The 27252-nt window shown below is 40.6% G+C and overlaps 1 protein-coding gene across 3 annotated transcripts in view; it reads left to right on the top strand.

Moving 5' to 3' along the window:
* Positions 1–27252, top strand: part of atp10d (ATPase phospholipid transporting 10D) — a 209861-nt gene that overhangs the window by 38754 nt on the left and 143855 nt on the right. The window lies entirely within an intron of this gene.

Below are 27252 nucleotides of genomic sequence, written 5' to 3' on the forward strand. Positions count from 1 at the left end.
GGCAAAGAATGTACATTTCTCGTCCACTGGGTGTTTGAATGCTTTGCAGCCACCACTGAAGTATTTTTTTTTGAAGTGTAACCACTGTTTAATGGAGGAAATGTGGCAGCTAATTTGCACAAAAAAGTTCCCACAAACAGTAATGTGACAATGATCAGGTCATTTTTGTGATATTGGCCAGGATACCACGGATAACTCTCCAACTCCTCTTTGAAATGGTGCTAGGGAATCTTTTACATCTACTCAAAAGGGCAGGCAGAACCTCAGTTTAACATCTCATCTCAAAGACATCTGACTGTCCTACTATCTCATCTGACAATACTCGAATGTCAGCCCTTATTTATGTGCTCAAAATCCTGGAGTGGTACTTAAACCTCGAACCTTCAGAAGTGAGAATATTATCAATTGAGCCACAAATGACTCCAGAAGTAACAGTGTGAGACTGAGAAGAGAAGCCATTGCAGATGCTTTTCTGGCTGTGATTAGATAGGAATGTAACCAGGTAAGGGCAGTCCAACTGCAGAGGAGATGCTATGGAGGTGGATAGAGATGGATCAGGAAGGGTAGGGGGGGATAACTTACCATAGCCACAATCACTCATTGAAATTTGTGACTTTTAAAAGGGCTGTTTCAGTGCTCGGGCAGGTGGGAAATCTTTATGAAACTGAAGAAAGTTAATAAACAAGAAAAGTAATTGCAGAGGCAAGCAAAATGTATAAATGTAGTGATACATAACATATAGAATGTAAAAGACTTGGATAGATTAATGCACTGTAAATATGGGCAAGATAAAATGTCCTAGATCACATAAGTAGAAGAAATATTACTGCAACTTAGTAATACTTAAAAGTGCAGATAAGAATTGAAGCTGAAATGAGCTGTCTTTTATTTTTTTTTTTAAAAAAGAAGTTGCTTTTTTGTGCTGCTTTCCTTGAACCAACACGGTCATGCTGCCCTCCATGGTCAACTGGGATTAAGTATCGTGATTGTTTGTATGATATGCAAGGAAAGGGAAAAATAATGGAAATTCAGCTGCAGCCACTTGTGCATTAAACTAGGGCCTTGTTGAGGTAAAATTAGCTAACTTTTAGTATCAAGGATATGAATATTTATGTGATTGAATACTATGTCTATGGCCGCTTGAGATGGCACATGCCTATAAAGCAAAAAAAAAATCACAATTCAAATACCACATATCTGTTACATTGCCAATCAAATATTTGAATTTCTAAATTAGAATAAATTCAAAATAGCAAAGAAACTACCAACTTCCAGCAAAATATTAAACAATCATATTCCTCTTCATTCCTCAAAGCTATTGCGTGCAAATCTGGTCGCCACACTACCAGAAGGATGTGGAAGCTTTGGAGAGAGAGTGCAAAGAAGGTTCACCAGGATGTTGCCTGGTCTCGATGATGTTGGTTGAATAAACTAGGATTGTTTTCACTGGAAAGACGGAGGCTGAGGGGAGACCTGGTAGAGGCCTACAAAATTATGAGAGGCACAGACAGGGTGGATAGTCTGGGGCTTTTTTTTAGACTGGAAGTGTCAATTACAAGGGGGCACAGGTTCAAGGTGAAAGGGGGAAAGTGTGAGGGGGAAGTCTTTCATACAGAATGGTGGGTGTCTGGAATGCGCTGCCAGAGGAGGTGGTGGAAGCAGGCACATTAGCAACATTTTAAGAGGCATCTGGATGGGTCCATGAATAGGGAGGGAATAGAGGGATAGACCGAGTAAAGGCAGAAGGTTTTATTTTAGTTTAGTTAGGACATCATGATCGGCACAGGGTTGGAGGGCTGAAGGGCCTGTTCCTGTGCTGTACTTTTCTTTATTCTTTGTTCTAACCTTCCCAAACTAGTAAGCACCACAAAATGTCAGTCACGTTGCTCAGATAATTTTTTCACAATTATTTTGATTGCCATTTTTCTTTACTGCTGTGTAACAGCTGGTGAGTCTCAATGTTGCCATGGAGATGAGCTTTGTAAGGGGAAGAGTCGATAGCAAGACATTGTAGTATCAACTTGCTGGATTTTCTGAGATACCACTAAACCTGACAAATGGGTCGGTCTGCAAGAACCTTAGAGAGAGAGTGAGAGCAGAGAGATGGAGGCAGCCACTCCTTGTTTTTCATCATGCAGAATGCAGCACAGAGCTTGAATTTGGATTGAAGAAACCACTTTGGTGAGGAGTTAAACAAAGCTGGAAGATTTGTTTAGCTTTGGCTAGAGGGGAGAATTTCCAGAATAACCTCACAGTGAAAGCCAGTTCAGAATTAAAAATTATTGGGCTGAAAAAGGAAGCAAGCCACCAGCAGCTGAGTGTAACTTTGGACTGGTTCCTGGAGAATTAAGTTTCCATTCAAGGGCAGGTGGAAAGTACAATCATAACATGCGATTTTCAGACTTGTGAACAGTTAAATGAGGGGAATTTTTATAAGTTGCCCTCATGAATGGTGCTTAGTCAATGTTGCTTTTTGTTTGTTACAGTATTAGTCTAAAAACTTCAAATCTTCTTGTATATCCTTTCAGTAGGTCACTGGAAGTTCAAATGTCTTTTTAAAACTTATCTATCTCTAAGAATCATAATATCTTCCAGGCCTGCAACCCACACCACTCCCCCCCTGGCTCCAGGATTTTTGTCACTTGCTTTTTGGGTGCCCCCATTTCTTCCATTGGCTCACTAATGCCTTTGGCCTTTGACCTATACTGTACAATATGGAATTCCTGTACTTGACCTCTCCTTTAGGACCCCCTTAAAACCTACCTGTACAAATAAGCTTTTGGTCCCCCCTGTCAAATCATCAACTTTGGCTTGGAGCCTATTTTCTATTATGCTTCTGTCAACTAGAGCAAAGATAGGAAAGTTGAAAAATAATCCCATTTAAAAAGAAAATTTCCATTGAGTCCTTAGCAGAGTCAGCACAGTGCATTTAATGAGACTGGAGCAGAGGATTTGAGAACAGACTGCTGGATCACATAAATCTGAGTGTCAGACACTGTCGAGCACCTGAGATGAGATATTTAGGTCACTGCTGGTTGTACCAATTTGTGGCCTGACATTAGAATCATAGAATTCCTACAGTGCAGAAAGAGGCCATTTGAACCTGCACTGACTCTCCGAAAGAACATTCCACATAGGCCCTCCCCTCCGCCCTATCTCTGTAACCTGCACATTTACCATGGCTAATCCTCATAACCTACACATCTTTGAACACTCAGGAGCAATTTAGCACGGCCATTCCACCTAACCTGAATATCTTTAGGCTGTGGGAGGAAACTGAATCACCAGGAGGATGTCTGCAAAGACACAGGGAGAACATTCAAACTTTGTATTGTTCTTTGGGATACAAACGGATGGTCTAGTTAGGAACACATGGTCTAGTTAGGAACACATGATCGGTGCAGGCTTGGAGGGCCAAAGGGCCTGTTCCTGTGCTTGTTCTTTGTTCTTTGTCCACACACAGGCCAGAATCGAATCCTTGTCCCTGGCGCTGTGAAGCAGCAGTGCTAATCTCTGTGCTGCCCCGATACCATGCCGATACACTGTATCTTAAAAATGCCTGACTTTTGGCGATTCTCACATGTAACCTGCAATTGGAAAAGCGATTAATGAACAAATATGTAAAGCATCTCTAAGAGTGATGCACTTGGCTTTCACACAAGTTTCTGTAAACTCTAAAGAAATATGTTTCTTCTTGAGTTGGGCGTTTTGTGGGAAGCCAGTCAACTAACAAATTTTCTTGAATCCGTGTCACTTTATCTGGACATTGCATCCCACTTAGCCACAGTGGCTCAGTATTTGTGTGAATGCAAATCAGGCTTTTGTCACTGTTTAGCCTGTGATATGTACAAAGTATGTTAAAAAAAGAAGGGGCAACTACTCTGAAAGGTGGAAGAGATATAGAGATTTCCTGCCTAGCAACTAGGCACATTTGTCTTCTAAAATTTGAATTGAACTGGGATCAGGACATCTTTATTTCAATCTGCAATACACAGTAACCTCACCGATCCAGAAACACCAGTTGTCCGGAATTTATTTTTGAGCAGTCCCATGCAGCTCTCAGACTCGCTACTCAAAATAGTGAATGTAGTAGCCTTTATAGTTATTCCTCATCTTCTACTGAAGATGAGGAGTGAACAGCCAGGCTGTTTCATTGGAAAGATGGGCGAGATGAATGAAGGAGAAAGAAAAGTTGGCTAACTGGTTAGACTTAAATTAAAAATCAAAACTTTTCATCCTTGATAGTACGTTCCAATCTTTCTGGGAAAGGAAATCCATCTCTTTTTATATTAACTGGTTACTAAATAATTATTAGCCTACTTTCTCGAGCCTGAGCCTGTTGGGAGTAGCAATTCTGGATCCTGCGTTACACTAACTTGGGTTGCGCTTTCCTGTGATATGTCACCACGTATCTCTGGTCACCCATCATTTTCTACCCTCCGTCCATCTGGAGCAATGCTTTCGAGGATGTAGTTTTTTTAAAAAACCATGTCACTTAAGGAAATTATTAAGACCTAAGCCAGTTATTTTTTAATTTTTACTACTGCTTTATAATATGTTGTCACTTTTATGTCTCGGGTACATATTGATAGCTGCTTCACACACTTGTGGTTAGGCATTCTAATGTTAATGTAAATCCAGAAATGCCTTGGTCCTAAACATTCTGGACTGAAGAACTTTATATTACCAATGAAGAGGTGTAGTCAATTGTAGCACTGGGGGATTGAATATCTCCTTTACAAAAACAACTTTATTTTAAAGGATTCTGATAAAAGACCATCAGTCTGAAACACTAATGGTTTCCCTCTCCACGGATGTTGCCTGATTTGTTGAATATTTCCAGCATTTTCTGTTCTCATTTAATATAAAGGCGCTATCTTCCATCTCCATTCCTACTATGGCACCACTCTCAAGAAAAGAGTGCAATTATTCTGCTTATAAAGCGCTACTAAAATTTTACATAACTGACATCTTTCATTTCCTCTGGCAATGTTTGCCTCCTTTGGGAAGTTATTAATTTACTGTTTGACACACAGCATGAATGGTATTAATAATTCCCATAATATGGAATTAAGCATACAAAACCAGTGCACTCCCACTTCGCTGTCATCTTGAACACTTTCAGTTATTTGTTTTTATGAAATTCCTTATGAACTGAATTTAATTCCTTAATGAACTTCTTAAATACATTAGAAATTGTTTCAAATCCATGATTTCTTTAACACAGTAACACAGATGGGTACTGATCGCATATCTCTATTTTGTTAAAAGGTTTCAGTAAATTTCAATCACCTTTCATAAATTGCTGGGGCAATGTGGCTGTAGTCATTCTTAGTACTGAACAGAAGCAGGTATTCCCCTCTTTGGGAAAATACAAGAGGAAACATCCTGTATGTTTCTTAGGACTAGATTATCTGCTGCGATCTAATGTGGCATAAGCAAGCTGAGAAAAAGGGAAGTGCCCCTGTACTGGTGCCCCACAAACTGGAGCTCGCTTTTCCCACACCAATCTTTGAGCGGTACATTCATTTCTCTAATCTTATTTGTCCTATGCCAATTTGAATGTGGCTCAGGTAATATTCCAGAGATTGTGACCTTTGAGGTTCTGCTTAGCTCCTCATGCTAACTATACAGAACCTCCTTCCTTGTCCTGCCTATGTTGATGGCACCTATATGGACCACAATCACTGGATCCTCCCCCTCCCACTGCAAGTTCCTCTCTAGCCCTGGGCAGATGCCCCGAACCCAGGCAATGGGCATGCAACACATCCATCTGGACTCTCACTCCTTGCTGCAGAAAACCGTATCAATCTACTACCACTGCATTCTGATGTGCTCACCCCACCTGAATGGCTTCCGGTACCATGATGCTGTGTCAGTCAGCTCCTCTATCCTGCAGCCCCCACTCTTCTCCAGCCAAGCTGAAGAAAATCAAACCTGTTGAACAATTTGGCTGGCACTCCTGCTCTCTGCCTCAGTCACAGTCACACTCTCCTGTTCCTGACCACCAACCAAATCTGAGGACCCTTCATAAGTCCAAAGATGTACAGGTGAGATGGATTGGCCATATTAAATGCAAGGGGTTATGAGGATAGGAAGAGAGGAGGGAGGGACGCCTGGTGAGATGCTCTTTTGGAGAGTCAGTGCAGGCTCGAGGGTTGAATGGCCTCCTTCTGCACTGCAGGGATTCTCTGGTTCTGTAAGTGATGTGACTGCCTCTTGGTATAAAGCATCCAGGTAACTTTTGCCCTCCGGTGTCACAGAGTCTGCAGCTCAATCTCCAGCTTAATGATTCTGAGCCAAAGTTCCTCAAGCTGCAAACACTTACTGCAAACATGTTTGTCCTGGATAACACTGGTGTCATTGAGTTCCCGTAGCACATCCCCAGTCATGACCTCCTTAATGTGTATTAAATAGTTACTTCAATTTTTTATTATTTGTGGTACTTTTTATATATTTTATCAACTTCACCACCAAGCTCTGCACTATTTTACAAAATTAGGGATCAGAGTAGAACTTGGCTGTTCCCCATATCATTTGATTCCCTGAATGAACAAAACATATAACAATCCCTGCCTTTAATGTACTCAGTCATTTAATACCCACCACCATCTGGGGTAGGAATTCTCATGATTCACTCAGTGAAGATATTTATCCTCATCTCAGTTCTAAATGAGCAAGCTCTTATCCTGAAGCTGTGTCCCGGAAAACCCAGCCAGAGGAAACATCCCCTCGGTATTTACCATGTCAAGTCCTTTCAGAATCTGGAACATGTTAATAGGAACACCTCTCATTCGTTTAAACTCAGAATATAGTTTACTTAACCTCTCATCATAGGCAGTCCGCTTATCATAGAATCCCTAACGTGCAGCAGGAGGCCATTCGGCTCATCAAATCTGCACCGACTCTCTGACAGAGTGTCTTACCCCAACCCTCTTCTCCCATCCTATCCCTGTAACCCCGCACATTCACCATGGCCAATCCATCGCCTACACATCTTGAGACACTAAGGGACAATTTAGCATGGCCAGTCCACCGACCCTGCACATCTTTGGACTGTGGAAGGCAACTGGAGCACCTGGACGAAGCTCTCACAGATATGGGAGAATTTGCAAACTCCACACAGTCACCCAAGCTGGAATCGAACCCGAGTCCCTGGCGCTGAGAGACAGCAGTGCTAACCACTGTGCCACCCTAAATTTAGGATGACCAAATGTTGCATAGTCAGAGGTGCAGTATTTCAAATGAAACATTAAACTGAGGCCTGTCTGCCCCCTCAGGTGGCTCCCACAATTCGATTTTGATGATGCCAAGGAAGTTGCTGGTCAATTTTTTTTAAAATTAGCTCGGAATGTGGGCATTTATGGGCCGGCATTTATGCCCAGTCCTAATTGCCTTTGAACTGTGGAGCTTGTTCATCCATTTCAGAGGGCCATTTAAGCACATTGTTGTGGTTCTGGAATCACATGTAGGCCAGACCTGATAAAGACGGCAGATTTCCTTCCCTAAATGACATCAGTGAACCAGCTGGGTTTTTACGACAATCAACAATGGTTTCATGGTTACCATTGGACTTTAACTTCTAGATTTTTATTGAATTCTGTGATGGGATTTGAATCTGGGTCTCCTGATTATTACCCTAGGTCTCTGGATTACTAGTCCAGTAACAATACCATTACGCCACTGCCTCTCGGTATCCCAGGAACCAATCCAGTGAATCATCACTGCAGTTTCCAAGGCAAGTACATCCTTAGATATGGAGACCCAAACTGCATGCTCTATTCCTGGAGTGGTCTCACCAAATCTCTACAAAATTACTGACAGTCTTCCTTATGTTTGTACTCCAAATCCCCTTGCAATATTGTTAATTTGCAATTCGCTGCTCCCACTGTGGTCTCTTCTACATTAGGGAGAATAAACCCAGACTGGGTGACCGCTTTGCTCAGTCTGCAAGCATGACCCCAACCTTCCTGTCTCTTGCCGTTTCAACTCAGCATCTTGTTCTCATGTGCACATTTCTATCTTTGGCCTGCTGAAATGTTACAGTAAAACCCAGTGCAAACTGGAGGAACAACACCTCAATTTCTGATTAGGCATGTTACAGCCTATTCGACTCAACACTGAATTCATCAACTTTCCCCTGTACCTTGATCTTTGTTTCCTTGGTTTGTCCTGATGCAAACCCCCACCTCCTCACAGGGCCATCTGTCACTTATTCTTCAGTTTTACTTTCACTGAGCACTGACCTTTGTTCTCCTATGAACACTTCTTACCGTTATGCTACTAATGGCACCTTCTTTAGTCCTTAATGCTACCATTAACACTCCCTTTGACAAAGATGTCATGGACTCGGGACTATCTTATCTTGGCTCTGGCCTATCTCTGACCTATTCTGCTCTACTTTCTCCACCCCCTCTCCAACTGTATAGTCCATTACATTTCTACCCCTCTTCAGCTATGAAGAAGAGTCATTCAGATTTGAAACATTAACTTTTTCTCTCTCCACAGTTGCTGCCAGACCTGCTGACTTTATCTTGCAGTTTTTGTTTTTATTTCAGATTTCCAACATCTGCAAAATTTTACTTTTATTTTGAATAACCTTACACTTCCCTAAATTATGCTGCACCAGCTACATTGTTGCCCATTCACTTAACCTGTTTGCCAAATCTCTAACTTTTTGTGGTCTTCGGATCCCCCTCATGCTTGCATTCCCACCTCGCTAGTATCATCAGCAAACTTGGAAACATTATTCCCAATTTCTTTGGCGAAGGCATTATATAGATTCAAAATAACTGAGGTCCGAGCATTGATATGAACACTGTTCCATGAGTTGCAGCCTGTCAACCTGAAAATGTCCAGTTTATCTTCACTGTCTGCTTTCTGCCTGTTAATCAATATTAGTTAAAGCTAATATTACTTCAAGTCCATATGGCCATTTCTCACCTACTAGCCTTTTGTGTGACACCCACAAAGTGCATTTTGTATATCAAATTATATCTACTGGATCCCCTTTGCCTAATCTACTAGTTGCATCTTTCTTAAAAACTCTAATAAATTTGTCAAGCACAATTTCTCTTTCATAAAAGCACTTTGACTATCTGATCATTCTATCATTTTCTAAGTGTATTTTTAGGTTTGGTAACAAATTACAGCATATTCCCCAGCACCGATGTCAGTTATTCCCTGTGTTCTGTTCCGTTTTAGTTTGAAAAACATTTACCAATTTTCAATCCTCCGGAATACCCTGTCAAATGACTGAAGGAGCAAGGGGACCTTAGAAATGTAATTGCTACAATGTGCTTAGTCCCTTTAGGGAGCCATCTAGTGTTCAGTTCACAATATGCAATTATCGCACATCATGTATCCTGCTTGTATTTCTTTTGTGCTGTGGTGCCAAAAATTGAACATAGTATTTCAAATGTGATCTGATGAGTGCATAGTAGTCTTAGCATAACCAACAAGGACTTGGACTTTACTGTTCTCCCTGTAAAATCCAGTACTCTATTATTTGTATTGTTCGCTTTGTCACATGGACATGGTGTAGGCATACAAAGTGCCAAGCCTACCAATACAAGTATCTTTTCTACATGGACGAAGTATACAAATCATAAAATTGAATTATTAGGTGCATTCTTTTTGACTTGTGCATTTATCAATGTTAAATTTCATTTGTCAAGCCCTTCATAATTGTATAATAGATCTTAACACACACCTTCTATTGTATCCTTTGCCTGTTCTCTTCTGGTTAATGTTTGTGACTTTCTTGCATTAGGCTGTGACAGTTCAGTTATTTTACATTTGTATTGTACGATTGCTTTTCTAACTTCCTGAATATTGGACCAGCTTTACAGTATTACAATTATCCAAGTTACTGATAGGACTTTTATTGAAAAATTACATGTACTCCAACTGACCAGAAACTGAACTGGACTAGCCACATAAATGCTGCAGCTACAAGCGCAGGTCAGAGGCTAGGAATTCTGCAGTGAATAACTCATTTCCTGAATCCCCAACACCTGTCCATCATTTGCAAGGCACAAGTCAGGAGTGTGATGAAATATTCTCCACTTGCCTGGATGAGTGAAGCACCAAACAACACTGAAGAAGTTCGACACAATCCAGGACAAAGCAACCCACTTGATTGGTACCCCTTCCACAAACATTCACTCTCCATCACCAGTGAACAGTGGCAGCAATGTGCATCTACAAGATGCAGTAGATCTGTCAAGTACAATTTCCTTTTCTTAAATCCATGCTGATTCTGTCCAATCCTGCATGTACCATCTACAAGATGCACTGCAGGAACTCACCAAGGTTCCTTAGGCAGCACCTCCCAACCCTTGACCAACACCACCTAGAAGGTCAAAAGCAACAGATACCTGGGATCGCCACCACCTGGAGGTTCCCCTCCATGCCACTCCTCATCCTGACTTGGAAGTATATTGCCATTCTTTCAATGTCGCTGACTCAAAATCTTGGAACTCCCTTCCTAACAGTACTGTGGGTGTACCGATACCTCAGGGGCCACAGTGATTCAAGAAGGCAGCTCATCACCACCTTCTCAAGGCCAAATAAGGTTGGGCAATAAATGCTGGCCTGACCAGCAACACCCACATCTCGTAAATTAATGAAGAAAATGTTATGCATTTATATTTATTCCTTTTGGCTCACTGGAGCTATGCTGTTTTGATGTATGCACTGGAAATTATGTTAATAGACATAGTGTAGGAAACAGAGAGAGAGAAGAGCCTATCGAAGTGATCACATACCATTAATGAGGCACCGTTTTTAACCAAAGTATGTCCCGTGTATAACGTGTCCAATACACAACAAAAAACTAGCAATGAGGACTATGGACATTGGCTTGCTAGCCACCCAGGAAGAAGAAATTTACTGAGGAAAAAGTTGGAATAAAAAAAGGAAACTTTCACACGTACTGCGGAGAGTTAACGAGCTGGGTGGATTTGAGTAAACGATACTCAGTATGCAGATTATAGATCTGGCTGTGATAAATAAGAAGCTGAAGCTTGATTAGGTACCTTGTGTGTAAGAAAATTGAGGTAGTTGCTGGACACAAAGGTGCGAAGCCTGCATGTGGGAAACCTGCTTCAGTGAAAAAATGGAGGCTTTCAGCAGCATGGGACTTTTTGATGAAAATGGGAAGCAATGGAGTACTATTCTGAGTGTTTTGACTATTTTGCACAGGCAAACAAAATACCTGAAGGTATTATAGTGCCCACTTTCCTGAGCGTGGATGGGGAAGAACATTTTTTAATCTCCCCTCTAGTTTCGTGCAACCTAAAAAAAACCAGCACTAAAGCAAGCAAACAGTTTGTGGGCATTCTGCAAGCACATTTTTCACCGCAACCCCTGATGATTGCAGAGTGCTTTAGATTCCATAAGTTAAACCAAGAGGAAGGGTAGTTAATCATGCAATTTGTGCTTAAAAGACTTGCAGAATATTGTGAGCTTGGAGATGTATTGAGTGAAACTATTTGGGACAGATTTGTTTGTGGTCTACACAGTGAAGCGACACAAAAACGTCTGTTAACTAAGTAATCTTACCTTGCAAAATTGTTGTTTCAGTGGAACTTGCTGCAAAGGAAACTCAGCAATTGAGTTTGTGTACTCAAATACATAAAACTTCAGCAGAGTCAACATCCAAATCCATTAAAACTCATACATGAGACCAATGTGCAAAGTCAGGGCATTCTGCAGCTGAATGCTGGTGTAAAGACGTGGAATGTTGAAGCTATGAAAAAAAACGACACATTGAGCATGCCTGCAAAAATAAAAAAAGCAAGCCATGCATAAAAAATAGGAAGCAAGAACAAACCGAGGCAGCATTTAAACAATTCTGTTAGCTTTAGGATAGCGATGGAAAAGGATGAGTGGTGTCCCAAGGGTAAGGTGTTGGATTGGGGGAAGGCTAACTTTAGTGGGATTAGGCAGAAATTGGCAGCTGTTGATTGGGAGAGGCTGTTTGAGGGTAAATCCACATCTGGCATGCGGGAGTCTTTTAAGGAACAGTTGTTAGAGCTGCAGGACAGGCATGTGCCTGTAAAAAAGAAGGATAGGAAGGGTAGGATTCGAGAACCGTGGATAACCAGGGAAATTGAGGGACTGGTCAAAAAGAAAAGAGAGGCGTACGTTAGGTCCAGGCAGCTAAAAACGGAGGGAGCTCTGGAGGAATACAAAGAAAGTAGGAAAGAACTCAAACGAGGAATTAGAAGGGCAAAAAGGGGTCACGAAATGTCCTTGGCAGACAGGATTAAGGAGAATCCCAAGGCATTTTATTCCTACGTTAGGAACAAAAGGGTTGTCAGGGGGAGAAAAAAAATCGGACCTCTCAGGAACAAAAGTGGGGAATTATGCTTAGAGCCCAAAGAAGTAGGGGAGATCCTAAATGAATACTTTGCGTCGGTATTCACAAAGGAGAGGGATGTGTTGACTGGGAGTGTCTCCCAGGTGGGAGTGTCTCCCAGGAAAGAGTGCAGAAGAGATTTAATAGGATGCTACCGGGACTTGATGGTTTGAGTTATAAGGAGAGGCTGGATAGACTGGGACTTTTTTCTCTGGAGCGTAGGGAGCTTGGAGGTGATCTTATAGAGGTCTATAAAATAATGAGGGGCACAGATCAGCTAAATAGTCAATATCTTTTCCCAAAGGCAGGGGAGTCTAAAATTAGAGGGCATAGGTTTAAGGGGAGAGATACAAAAGTGTCCAGACGGGCATTTTTTTCACTCCGATAATGGTGAGTGCCTGGAACAAGCTGCCAGAGGTAGTAGTGGAGGCAGCTACTATTTTGTCTTTTAAGACAGTTACGTTGATAAGATGGGTATAGAGGGATATGGGCCAAACGCGGGCAATTGTGTCTAGCTTAGTGGTTAAAAGAGAAGGGCGGCATGGACAAGTTGGGCTGAAGGGCCTGTGTCCATGTTGTAAATCTCTGACTCTAATGCAATAATGCCTTCATGCAAGCCAAAGGAGCATTACTTAAGTCTGAAGTGCTCATGCACTTTACTCATATTGTTACCTTGTGATCCCCTTATAGTGTCATACCATCATGTAAAGAAAGATCCATTGCTTTTTTTTCTCGAAACTTGAGCAAAGCTGAAAGTAACCGTGCCCAGATTGAACAGAAAGCATTAAGGATCATTTTTGGAGTCAAGAAATTACATCAATTCCTGTATGGGAGAGGGTTTACATTGCTCATAGACCATCGTCCACTCTGCCATTTTTGGACCACACACGGAAAATCCATCAATTACAGCAAGTAGAATACCAAGAAGGGCATTGCTTTTTCTGTACATACTTACACAATTAAGTACTGACAGTCAAGGCTACATTGTAATGCGGATGGACCTTCAAGATTGCCACTACCAGGCATCTTTGGATTGCTCGAAGGGGAATATCTTCTACTTTGAACAACTAGACAATACACTTGTCTCCTCTAGGCAAGTGGGAAAACATACCTAGAGCGATCCTGTGCTCTTAAAAGTGATGGACGTGGTTTTAAGAGGAAAGACTTTGGAACTGACACCTAATCTGAAACCCAACTGTCAGTACAGTCAGGATGTCTTCTGTGGGGGCTCAAAGTAATCATTCCACCATTGACAAAGCGGGTGTTAAGCTACATGAGGGCCATTGTGGAGTCGTACTCTGGAAAGAAATAGCATGTAATTACTTCTGGTAACCTGGACTGGATTAAGAAATCAAGGAGAAAGCTAGAACATGTTCTTCTTGTGCAAAGGTGAGAAATCTGCACCACTGCATCCATGGGAATGGCCTGAAGAGGCTTGGCAATGTATGCACGAGGATTTTGCAGGACGTTCCAAAGATCATATGTTCTTAATGGTTGATGCTCGCACCAAATGGCCATACAGCTGTGATGTCATCTACCTCATCTGAGAAGACACAAGGAGAACAGCTGGTAATCGACAATGGATCTTCATTTGTCTCGCAGGAATTTGAGAACTTCCTACAAGAAAACATATTCAATACATTATTTCTGCACCATATCATCCTGCTACTAATGGATTAGTAGAATGCTTCGTCCAAACCCTGAAGCACATTGTGAAAGTATTAGGGTACTGGAGCAGAATCCCAAGTTACATTAGGATGCCAGACTAGACTCCAACAATTTTGTGAGAACACGATACTTCCTTCCAGGAATGGTCCCAGTTACAAACTAGGGACCTTGTACAATAAAACAAACTTTGTGATAACAGTTTAAATATAACTCTGCCAAATGAAGGAACTTAACTATTAACAGTTGAACAACATTTAAAATGAAAAGGAAACAACTTTAATTTCTAATTTATCGCTGTTTAAGTTCCAAATAAGCAACATTCTTTGAACAGACTTAAATGTCACTTTAAAAACAGTCAGCAACCATAAATATACTTGCTGTAATGAGTGTAGATAGTCTTGAAGCTTTTTGAAGAGTGTTAAGAATTCCAGAGACCTGCAAAATCCTTTTAATTGCAACCAGGCTTCAGCTGCAAACTAAACTGCTTTCTGAAAAAGCCTATTTTTGCTGCCCCAGACCCAGGACTACGCACAAACCACATCATCACATGATCAGCAAGTTTGCGGATGACACGAAGATGGCTGGACTTGCGGATAGCGAAGAGCATTGTCGGGCAATACAGCAGGATATAGATAGGCTGGAAAATTGGGCGGAGAGGTGGCAGATGGAGTTTAATCCGGATAAATGCGAAGTGATGCACTTTGGAAGAAATAATGTAGGGAGGAGTTGTACAATAAATGGCAGAGTCATCAGGAGTATAGAAACACAGAGGGACCTAGGTGTGCAAGTCCACAAATCCTTGAAGGTGGCAACACAGGTGGAGAAGGTGGTGAAGAAGGCATATGGTATGCTTGCCTTTATAGGACGGGGTATAGAGTATAAAAGCTGGAGTCTGATGATGCAGCTGTATAGAACGCTGGTTAGGCCACATTTGGAGTACTGCGTCCAGTTCTGGTTGCCGCACTACCAGAAGGACGTGGAGGCGTTAGAGAGAGTGCAGAGAAGGTTTACCAGGATGTTGCCTGGTATGGAGGGTCTTAGCTATGAGGAGAGATTGGGTAAACTGGGGTTGTTCTCCCTGGAAAGACGGAGAATGAGGGGAGATCTAATAGAGGTGTACAAGATTATGAAGGGTATAGATAGGGTGAACAGTGGGAAGCTTTTTCCCAGGTCGGAGGTGATGATCACGAGGGGTCATGGGCTCAAGGTGAGAGGGGCGAAGTATAACTCAGATATCAGAGGGACGTTTTTTACACAGAGGGTGGTGGGGGCCTGGAATGCGCTGCCAAGTAGGGTGGTGGAGGCAGGCACGCTGACATCGTTTAAGACTTACCTGGATAGTCACATGAGCAGCCTGGGAATGGAGGGATACAAACGATTGGTCTAGTTGGACCATGGAGCGGCACAGGCTTGGAGGGCCGAAGGGCCTGTTTCCTGAGCTGTACTGTTCTTTGTTCTTTGATCCTGTCAATCACTCTAATCAGAAATCCCAGGGGAACTTAAGTAAAGTCCTTTAACTCTACAAAACTACTTGCAAGGCTGAACTGATTAATTGTCCTGCTCTCCCAGCCTCTGAGTTGCATTCCTGACACACCAACTGCATATAGTATGAAGCTGAATTTGTAATCATTGCCCTTAAACACAAAAAAATCCACATTAATTGCACTATTATCATCACAAAAACAACCAAGGAACAACATTCACTTATCAAATGCCTTAATAAATTCCTACTGGTTATTGGAATACCATACAATTCACAACCAACACCTCCCAAAAAGGCAGCTGTGTTCTGCAGTTGATCTTTTGAAACCCCCAAAAACGAATGAGATTGTGCGACAGCAACAACAAGCACAAATGGAACCACGGGAAGGCATTGCGACAGAATTTTCCACCAAGGATGAAGAGTTTTGGCTCCGAATACTCCACAGGGGACAAATGCATTCCTGCCACCATCCTTTGGCAGACTGGATCTGTCTATACTGTATAGACAATGATAACATTATCTAGACGAGAGATGCAGACCAATTTTGATTTGATTTATTATTGTCACACGTATTGGGATAAAGTAAAATGTATTGTTTCTTGTGTACTATACAGACAAAACTTACAGTTCATAGGGGAGAAGGAAAGTGAGAGGGTTCAGAATATAGTGTTACAGTCATAGCTAGGGTGTAGAGACAGATCAGCTTAATGTACGGTAGGTCCATTCAAAAGTATGATGACAACAGGGAAGAAGCTGTTCTTGAGCCAGTTGGTATGTGATCTGTCTTTTGTATCTTTTTCCCAATGGGCGAAGGTGGAAGGGAGTATTATTGACTAGAAGAACAGATCTGCCAAATCTGTAGCCTGTTGAAAAGTCAGGATGAGACTTAAAAGTCCTGACTTGAACCTTCCTAAAACCTCTATACTACCAGACAGTATTCAGGAATGTCACATCTCACCTTCTGTTCAAAGACACAACCAGTTAAACCAACTATTGATGACATAAGTGCAAAGACACCAGAGGTTCTCATCAGTGTGAAGAAGAAGACACCAGAGGTTTGCCATCAACCATTCTGAGAGTGGCGACCTCCAGACCATCTGACTTATTAATAGTGACTGACTTATTGGCTATTGTTCACGTTGAACTTCTTTTGAACTTGTTTGGTAGCATTCAGTTTAAGGAAGAAGGAAATGTTGTGTATTTATTTGTATTCATTCCTGTTAGCTCATTGGAGCTATGCTGTATTGATGTATGCACCGGAAATTATGTAATAGACGTAGCACAGGAAACAGGGAGAAAAGAAGAGGCCATGGAAGAGATCACACACCATTAATAAAACTCCATTCATTTTTAACCAAAGTCTGTCCTGTGTATCGCGTCTCCAATACTCCCAACAGAACGTTGTGTTTTTTTTCGAGGAAATATTTCTGTATTTACACTAGAGATTGAATAGTTTGTGCTGAGAGGATACCCCAATTAGTCATTGTCTCTTTTCACCTGTTACTCTCACTCATATGTAAATTTGTCCCCTCAGAATCATACCGTGCAGAAGAGGCCCTTCGGCCCATCGAATCTGCACTGACACATTAGAAACACCTGAACTTCCACTTAGTCCCATCTGCCAACACTTGGCCCATAGCCTTGAATGTTATGATGTGCCAAGTGCTCATCCAGATACTTTTTAAAGGATGTGAGGCAACCTGCCTCTACCACCTTATTAGGCAGTGCATTCCAGACAGTCACCACCCTCTAAGTAAAAATGTTTTTCCTCACATCCCCCCTTAAACCTCCTGCCGTTCACCTTGAACCATGTCCCCTTGTGACTGACCCGTCAAGTAAGGAGAATAGCTGCTCCGTAACCACTCTGTCCATCTCTCATAATCAGTTTTTGACAGTTATCTTAAAGCATGATCAAGTAGAAAAATGTTTTCAATGCTTTTGCATATTCTTTATGAAATACATAGCTTGCTACCACTTGTACTTTTGAAAGAAAAATTCCTGAAACCATGGCTGATACAGAGGAAGGCAAAATAAGTGCTAAATATTAAGGTTACCCACGGTTGCAGGAAACTAGAAAAATACATTGTGGTATATTTCAGAAAGCATTAGTCATCTGCTGTTTTGGATTAGTAAATTATTTTCTTATAGCCAAGTATTTGTGATCTAGGAGAGTGTTTTTTTTAAAAACTATTGACATTAATTTATAATCTTCAGAGTACTTAAGGAAGTAGCCCTAGAAATAGCAGATGAGGTTATTTTCCAAAATTTCTTGGACTCTAGACTACAGGTTGGAGGGTAGCTAGTGTAAACCCATTATTCAAAAATGGAGGAAGAGAGAAAACAGGGAATATAAACCAGTGAGCCTAACGTCAGTACTGGAGAATTTGCTAGAGTCCATTATCAAGGATTCCATAAGTCAGCATTTGGAAGGCAGTGGTAGAATCGGACAAAGTCAGCATGGATTTACAAAGGGAAAATCATGCTTGACGAATTTATTGCAATTTATTGAGGATGTAACTAGTAGAGTTGACCGAGGAGAATGGATGTGGTTTATTTAGACTTTCAGAAGGCTATCGACAAGGCCTCACATAACAGACTACTATGTAAAGTTAAAGCACATGGGATTGCAGGTAATGCCTTGAGATGGACAGAAAGCTGGTTAGCAGGTAGGAAGCAAAGAGTTAGCATAAATGGGTCTTTTTCTGGTTGGCAAACAATGACTAGTGGGTTTCTGCAGGTATCTGTGCTAGGATCCCAATTGTTCACATTGTATATTAATGATTTGGAAGAGGGAACTGAATGTATTATCTCCAAATTTGCAGGTGGTTCAAAGTTGGGTGGGAGGGTGAGCTGTGAGGAGGATGCAGAGATGCTTCAGTGTGATTTGGACAGGTTGTGAGTGTGTGGGCATATGCATGGCAGATGCAGTATAATGTGGATAAATGTAAGGTTATCCACTTTGGTAGCAATAATAGGAAGACAGATTAATACTTGAATAGGTGCAAATTGAGAGAGGTGGATACTCAGCGAGACCTTGGTGTCCTTGTGCATCAGTCGCTGAAAGTAAGTGCACGTACAGCAGGCAGTAAAGAAGGCAAATTGTATGTTGGCCTTCAATAAAATGTGAGTATAGGAATAAAGATGTTTTACTGTAGTTGTATAGGGCATTGGTGAGGTCACACCTGGAGTATTATACGCGGTTTTGGTGTTCTTATCTGAGGAAGGATGTCCTTGCTATAGAGGGAGTGCAGCGAAGGTTTACCAGGCTGATTCCTGGGATGGCACATGTGCCATATGAGGAGAAACTAAGTTGGTTAGGATTCTATTCACTAGAATTTAGAAGAGTGAGAGGGAATCTCACAGAAACTTAAAATTCTAACAGAGTTAGACAGGGTGGATTCAGAAAAAATGTTCCCAATGGTAGGAGTGTCCAGAACTAGGGGTCATAGTTTGAGGATAAGGGGTAAACCTTTTAGAACTGACGTGAGGAGAAATTTCTTCACCCAGAGCGTGGCGAGTGTGGAATTCACCATCGTAGGAAGTAATTGGGGCCAAAACATTGTCTAATTTCAAGAAGAAATTAGATATAGCTCTTGGGGCTAAAAGGATCAAAGGATATGAGGGGAAGGGGGATCAGAATATTGAACTCGATGATCAGCCATGATCAAAATGAATGGCGGAGCAGGCTCAAAGGGCCGAGTGGCCTACTCCTGCTTTTAGTTTCTATTGCTGAATTGCGTATCCTAACTATTGATGGTATTGTTTAAAATGTTGCTCAGCTGCACTTTCATCTCTCTTTCTCCACTGCAAGAAATTCTAAACACTTGTTAAATAAAATGTTAAGTCTTCCAAAATGTTAAGACACAGTTGATATTATGCAGTACATATTCATATTCTGCTGTTACATTATTATCTGTGCAATATGAATATACAAAGAATAAAAATGCTAATAAATGTTTTCTTTATTACTTCAGGAGGGCATTGTTGGCAAGGCTAGCATCTGTTGCCCATCCCCAATTATCTTTGAACTGAGTAGCTTGCCAGGCCATTGCAGAGGGCAGTTAAGAGTCAATCATTTTGCTGTGGATCTGGTGTTACATGTAGGCTAGACGAGGTAAGGATGGTAGATTCCCATTTGTTGTGGGATAATTTGCTGTCCAGCTGCTCACAGACTTTGTTCCTTTCAAGTGACCAGACAATGAATTTCAGAGTTTTAAAATTGACCTTTATTTCTGCAAGCTAGTAAGGGATCTGGTACACAGGCTGGTGGCGTAGCAGAGAGCACTGTATACAGCATCACACAGACTGATATACTTCCAGATTTGATTACAAGTAATTAGCAAATACGAATCAGTGATGTATATTTGCATAGAAGTACATTTGATTAGAAGTTATCTATATCACTCGCAACTATCAATTAGGTTTACTTCATGCATAACATAAGGGTATAATTGCAAGAATTACGACTTGTCTACCTAATTGTAATAGCACTAAGCATGTATTTCTTTCTACTTGTCTTTTAACTTCCAGACACAATTGTGAGAGCTATATTTTTAACCAGTAGCATATCAACTTCTGTCCCATTGTCTCTTGTTACAGCAGACACTGACAAACTGCACATAATTCAGCGGAGGTCTTGTGTGTATGCTGTGTGATTGAGGCCTCTCTTATCTAGGTTTGCTTTAATTTAGATCCGTGGTTTTCTCATAGCTTTCCCTGTATGACTGAATTTAGCAGATTGCAGTTTAAATGATTTTTAAACTTGTGTGATTATTAACCTTTTCAGTGAGTATGATTATTAGTATGGCTACTAGCCTCCTTCACCATTCCTGAAGGACATTAGTAAACTGGATGGATTTATATGACCATTGATGGTAGTTTCATGGTGACTAGACTAGCTTACAATTAAATGTAAATTCCACCAGCTGCCATGGTGGAATTTGAACCAGTGTCCTCTGGGCCTCGAGATTGCTAAACCAGTGAAATTATTACTTTACTGCCATCTCTGCCCTGCTTCCCATTTTTAGTCTGTGGTCATGATTTTAAAATATATTGTATCTAGATTAGCATGCTGAAGCTTAATTGTTGGGTCTCACTATCTGGCTGGCCTGGTTTTATCGTCAACATATCTTTACTGAAATCGGAAATGCTGGCCATGCTCATCAGGTGAGGCTGCATTTGTGAAGTTAACATTTTGGTTCGATGACTTTTCAACCAATTCGTATTTGCTAATTACTTGAACCTAAATTCAAAGATAACAATTTATAAAGCAGTTACAAAATGAGGAAAAGGGGTGAGATGGGTGGGTAAAGAAAAAAAATCAAAAGGTAAGTTCTGTGCTAAGGTGGAAGGCAGGACTAATTAAATGACAAAAGGCATGAGGGCAAAAGATACAAGTGGGGCGGTGGGAGATAATGGGACAAATAGAGAAACAAAAGATGGCTCTTGAAATGCAACAAAACAATTGAGCAACTTCTTTCTGAGAAAATGGAGGCAGAGGTTATGATCCAAAATTGTTGAATTTAAAGGGGTCCAATTGAAAGATGAAGCACTGTATTTTGCATTTTCATTGTGGCTCATTGGAATAGAGAACAGAGGAGTCGATCATAGTGAGAGTAGGACAGATAATTAAACTAACAAGTGATCAGAAACTCATTGTTATGCTTGTAGAGTTAATGCCATTAGTTGTTCAGCAAAGTGATCATCCAGTCTATGTTTAGTCTGTCCAATATAGAGCAGATTGCATTGTGAGCAGTGAATACAATATGCTGAATTGAAAAATGTATGAACAAACTGCAGTTTTACCATAATGATACTGATGACTTGCTGTCTGCTATGGGTGTTTGGAGCGCTAGACACACACTGTTCCTTGGAAGGAGCTTTATTAAATAATTACGGAAATCTCTCTTTTGTTACAGGACATGTTTGTGCGAAACTGCCTTGAGTAGCAAAAAATGTTAATATGCACCTCAGTTTATGTGCAACTTTGCATCTCTTTATTTTTAAAACTTTGATTCATTAAGACTTATGAAGGTGTTTGTGCTGCATATCCCATAAAACAATGTGGTTTGATGTACGTTTGACAGTGCCTCCACCTCTGCCATCTTAAGTTAACTTGATGCAAAGTGGAAGCTGTGTACTAAATGTAGAAGTTCAAAACCAAAAGCCTATTTGTAGTTATTCCTAGGCAAATCGTGGTTTTGTAAAAGAAATTCAGAAACGCCTATCATGCCTGGATAATATGGCAGATTGTTGATTTAATGTTATAAATGCAACAGTATGTGTAGGGAAGTGTGAAGTTATTCATGTTGGTCGTAAGAATAAAAACAGGATATTTTTTAAAATGCGAGAAAGTTGTAAAGTGTTCGTGTTCAAAGAGAATTGGTGTGCTTATACAAGGAACACAGGAAGTTAACATGCAGATGCAGCAAGCAATGAGGAAGGCAAATTGTATGTTCGTCTTTATTGCAAGAGGATTGGAAAATAAGAATAAAGAAATATTGCTACAGTTGTACAGGATTTTGATGCAACTGCATCTGGAGTATAGTGTGCAGTTTCAGTTTCTACTTGTACTCTTTGCCTCTCTGTTTCCTGAACTCCAATCTCATTGAAACCTTCAATGTTCTAAAGAGACTTGATAGGGTAGATGCTGAAAGATTGTTTTTGCTGGTTGGGAATCTGAAACGCGGGGTACTCTGCTCTCAGCACTAGAACACTGATGATTTTAATGAACTAAATCTCAAGTTAAGGGTCAAATCATTTAGGACTGAGATGAGCAATTACTTCACTCAAAAGGTTTTGAATCTTATGGAATTCTCTACCTCAGAGGATTGCGGATAGTCTGTCGTTGATTTAGGGCTGGAATAGACAGATTTTGGTGCCTCGGAATTAAGGGATATGATCATGAAAATGGAGTTGAAGGCCAAGATCAGCTCAGAATGTATTGAATGGCAGAGTAGGCTCGATGAGCTGTGTGGGCTACTATTGTTCCTATTTCTTGTGTTTAAAATGCTTTAGGAGAAATCATTTAATACATGTGGCTTTTTGGTTTGTTTTAAGGAGAAGATCATCTGCCTTCTATTTTTGCATATTGTTGATCGTAACCATGCTAGAAATTTCACTGGTAAATGAACTTTGTATTGTTTCGGAAGTTACCTTTCTAGTAACCTATCCATAGTAGGGTAATCAGTTTCTATTACCAGCATTCTCTTTGCATCCCACCAATTGATTTCATTCTGCCCTCAGCATTAATGCTGGTGATTTTAATAAACTAAGATATTGTACCATAAAGCTTGTTTTCCATCATTGATGATTTGTACTTTCTTGTTCATAATTCCCATATAAAACTCCATTATTTAAGAAAGATCAGAGTGAGAAACAAATTAATTATAGACCTAGTAGTCTAAAATATGTTGTGGGGAAGTTATTGGAATCTAAAATTAAAGACAGAGAATAACCGAGTATTTAAATAAATTTGAGTTGATTAGAAAGAGCAAGCATGATTCACAAAAGGCAGATTGTGTTCAATAGTGATGCTGATTCCAGTCGACTCCCAGCCAATTCAGAAGAGCTGGCAATCTTCTTAGCATTTTCTGCCAATCAGCCCTCCTCTCCAGGCCCTATTCGCCCATCAACCCAACCCCTCTTTGGATCCACAACCTGCACCGACTGCAGGCCCTCCCCCTCATCTTGGATACTGGGAGAGAGAAAATCCAGCTAGACTACCACTCTTGATTACTACCAATGATACCTCCTGTAAATAAATGCATTGATGCACTGGATGAGATTGGGTTTTTACTGCTAGCTTTGGATTCACACCGTATGTAACACTTGTTTCTCTGACTATCATCTGAAAATGAATGAGATATCGGAGGGTAGGCAGTGATGTTATAACTATACTACAGAAGTCATGGACTCAGGTGAAGAAAGAAGAACACTGATGTAAAAAAATGTTTTTTGAAGAAGGCCATGGTGGTGGTCTTGATATTGAGATAGAAACGTTGCTGGAAGCCTCAAGAGGGTTAGTGCATTGCTCCTTCTGAAAACCATGAATTAACTGATTGTTGGCCAGCTTCGCCTTCTGATTTTCTCACACTATGTGATGACACAAACCACCCTGTAAAGCTGCATTGATGATGATTCCATCTGTGTTATCCTGGTTCCTGATAGGCACATGAGAACAACTCCAAATTGGTAATCTTGAAATTGAAACTGATAAATAGAGAACTTTTTTGGATGTGAAATGGAAACCTCGTGTGCATATTTAAAGCTTTTAAATTTGAACTCAGTATTGTGGAATCATTGGTTTCAGTTCATTATATTCGTATTAAATTCGCTTTGGGGAAAACAATTCATTACAATGTGAATTCTATTAAATCAGTTATTACAGTTGCTTTAAAAGCGCATAATTTTTTGAGGCATTCAGCAGTGCTCATTCAGAGGAGGTGGGAGATGATCAGTGTGCTTACCAACCGGGATATAAGTGGCAGCCATGAAATGAAAATGGCTTTTGAAATTAATCTTTTAACTTCAAATTGACACTTGGACCAGTGAGTATCAGCAGGAATCTTCGGTTGCAGGTGTAAATGTCACAGGGTGAGAGAGCTATCAGAGGGCCTTCTCTGATGTGTTGTTTGAATCACCTGCTGGTGGCTTTGATAGACTGCAGTACCTATGATCTCAACAGGAGCATACAGCGGAGTTATTTATTCATAACTAACGATCTTTAGTTTGGAGTTCTGAAAAAGCATCATATTTCTGTTCTTAAAATAAGAATATTTGTCTTATCTTAGAGATGCAGACAATTGGGAAAGAACAGATCCAGTTCAATAACAATCTGATGGGATGTGCATGTGTACCCTATTGAAATGCTAGCTCCAGTGAATTGAACTAGAATAAATAGCTTCACAAAAGAGAGATTCTGAGGATTAGTCAGTGATTTTTTTGCCTCTTACCCACTTGTTAAATATTAATGCAAAGTGACTGTAGTAGTAATCAGTGGGGTGGTAGCTGCACAGCCTCTAACAATAGTGTCTCAGGAAACTGCTTGTCTGTTTCTGGTCTGTTAGTTCCATTCAGATGAAACAAGCCAGTAGGCTCTGTACTCAGCTAGATTCAGATAATGTCAGGAATCACATGTTGGTGCTCTATAGTACTGCAAATGCAAAGTGAAGGTAAAATAACTGCACAACAAAACAACAGTCTGCGCTCTAGACTTGTGTTGAAATCTATTTAGAAAAGTCTTAACAAATGTTGGCTATATCTTGCTATTGAATGAAATATCTGCATAGCATTTAATGGAAGTGCGTAGATATTTTTAGCAATAATCTTCATTCGAATTGGGTGATAGACTGACATCAACCATGCTTACAAGCTTTTAAAATTGAGAAACCAAGGTGAAGTGAAATGAGTAAGAGGTGGCAGCCTTCAATTTAGATTTTGGAAATCTGATGTTGGTGGGAGGAAACAAAATATGATGCGGATCAGGACTTCCACAGCTTTGAGATTCTGGGCCAGGATGAATTGTGGATCCTCCAACAGAACATGAGGAGGACTGAAGACCCACCACCAACTTTGCTCCTTTTCCGCTGATCCCATTCCCTTCCCCAGCCACACACTTGGGCTAAATTGACATTCTGTTTGACCCAGAGTTCAGTTTCACAACTTGCATCTTATTCCTTACTACGCCAGTTAAATCATCTAGCTCTGCTTCTCTCTACTCCTAAATGAAATCCTTAATTATGCGTTTGGCACCTCTGGATTTGATTTCTTTAACATTCTTCTCCCTTCATAAACTCCAGTATGTTCAAAACACATGTCCTGTCATAAATTTCTCTCACCTCCATTTCATCTAATCTGTACTCGCTCCCTGTTTCCAAACAAGTTGAATATTAAATTATCATCCTTAATTCCTTTCATGGAATTAACCCGATTCTACTTTGTGCAATCTCTCAGCTGTCTTCCCTTCAGTTTTGTTGGTCCTGGCCATGTCCTTTGCTACTTTTCTAGAACACTTGCTCTAATGTGCCCAATCCCCCCCTCTTCACTGTTAAATTATTTCTTAAAACTCACCATTTTGACAAAGATGTTGGTCATCTTTCCTAGCTGCTTACCAAGGACCTGTTTAAAAAAATAAACTGTGTATATAGTACATAATACAGTGACTACAAGATTAGGTCAGAGACTGAATATTCTTTGGTGAGTGATTCACCTCCTGAAGCACCCTAAGCCTTTCCAGTGCCTGTTAATGTTGTCCTAGCTTATTGCATCTAAAAGCTTTCCTACCACTTGGATTAAACTGACTGGTCTGTAGTTGCTGGATTTATCCTTTGCACCCTTTTTTTGAACATAATTTGTAATTATCCAATCCTCTGTTACCGTGCCTGTATCTAAAGAAATATAAATTATAACCGGTGTCTTCACAATTTCCATCTTTATTTCTTTCAGTATTCCTGATGCATCCCATATGGCCCTAATGATTTATCAACTTTAATTCTCGACAGCTTTTCTAATATTGCCTATTTTAAGCCAATGCAGCATCTCAACTATCTCCTCATTCACTATGATTCTGACACCACCTTCTTCTTTGGTAAAAACAGTTGCAAAGTGCTCATGTTGTTATTCATTTAGTACCTCAGCCAAGCCTTCTACCTCCATGTAGAAATGACTTTTTTGGTTTATAATCAGCCCCAACACTCCTATTCCCCCTTTTCCAATTTTGTGCATATTGAAAACATAACATGTCCTTTATGTTAGCAGCCAGTCGTTCCTCATTTTCTCTTTTTGCTTCTCTTTCTTCTCACACCCCACCCTCGGTGACATCACACCCCGCCCTCGGTGACATCACACCCCGCCCTCGGTGATGTCTGCATTTTGAATGCTAAATAGTTATTGGTCACTTAGCCAAAGTTCTACTGTCTACTCAGATCAGTATTTAACACTTCCAATTAATATTGCTAAATGTGACAATGTATACATTTATAAGTAGTTCGAAAAGCTTCCTAAAAAGTAACACCTGCTCACTCGTGTAAATTCAGGCAAGCTACAATATAATGTGTTAAAAAAATCAGGATTTTGAAAACAGTTAAAATCCATTTTGTATTGTGTTAAAATGTGAAATCTCTAAACTCAAATTCTGTTGTTTCGTACTTTAAATATAATTATTTAAATATTCTTTCCTAAAGTAATAGTAAAAGTAACCTTAATTTTTAGAAGGAGGTTTTTTGATGGAAGAGAGTCTAGTTGTGCAAAGACATATTATTTAAAATGATTGGGTCCAAGCGCTTTGTATCCGCACAGTGTAAGGGTGGCACAGTGGTTAACACTTCTGCCTCAGTGCCAGGGACCTGGGTTCAATTCCCGTTGGGCCGCTGTCTGTGCGGAGTTTGCACATTCTCTCTGTGTCTGTGTGGGTTTCCTCCGGGTGCTCAGGTTTCCTCCCACAGTCCAAAGATGTGCAGGTCAGGTGCATTGGCCATGTTAAATTCTCCCTCAGTGTACCGGAACAGGTGCTGGAGCGTGGCGACTAGGGGATTTTCACAGTAACTTCATTACAGCGTGAATGTAACTCTACTTGTGACTAATAAATAAACTTTACTTTTACAGCCCACTGTTTATTTATAAATAGCATTAGGAAGCAAAAGGTGAGGAAAACTCGGAACAAATTAGATGGTAAATTTAAAATCAAGTCTTATCTGGTGGGATGAAGAGGTTGCCTCGGTCTCTGCCTTCTCTGACT

Source organism: Mustelus asterias, chromosome 1, assembly GCF_964213995.1.
Source record: "Mustelus asterias chromosome 1, sMusAst1.hap1.1, whole genome shotgun sequence".
Lineage (NCBI taxonomy): Eukaryota > Metazoa > Chordata > Chondrichthyes > Carcharhiniformes > Triakidae > Mustelus > Mustelus asterias.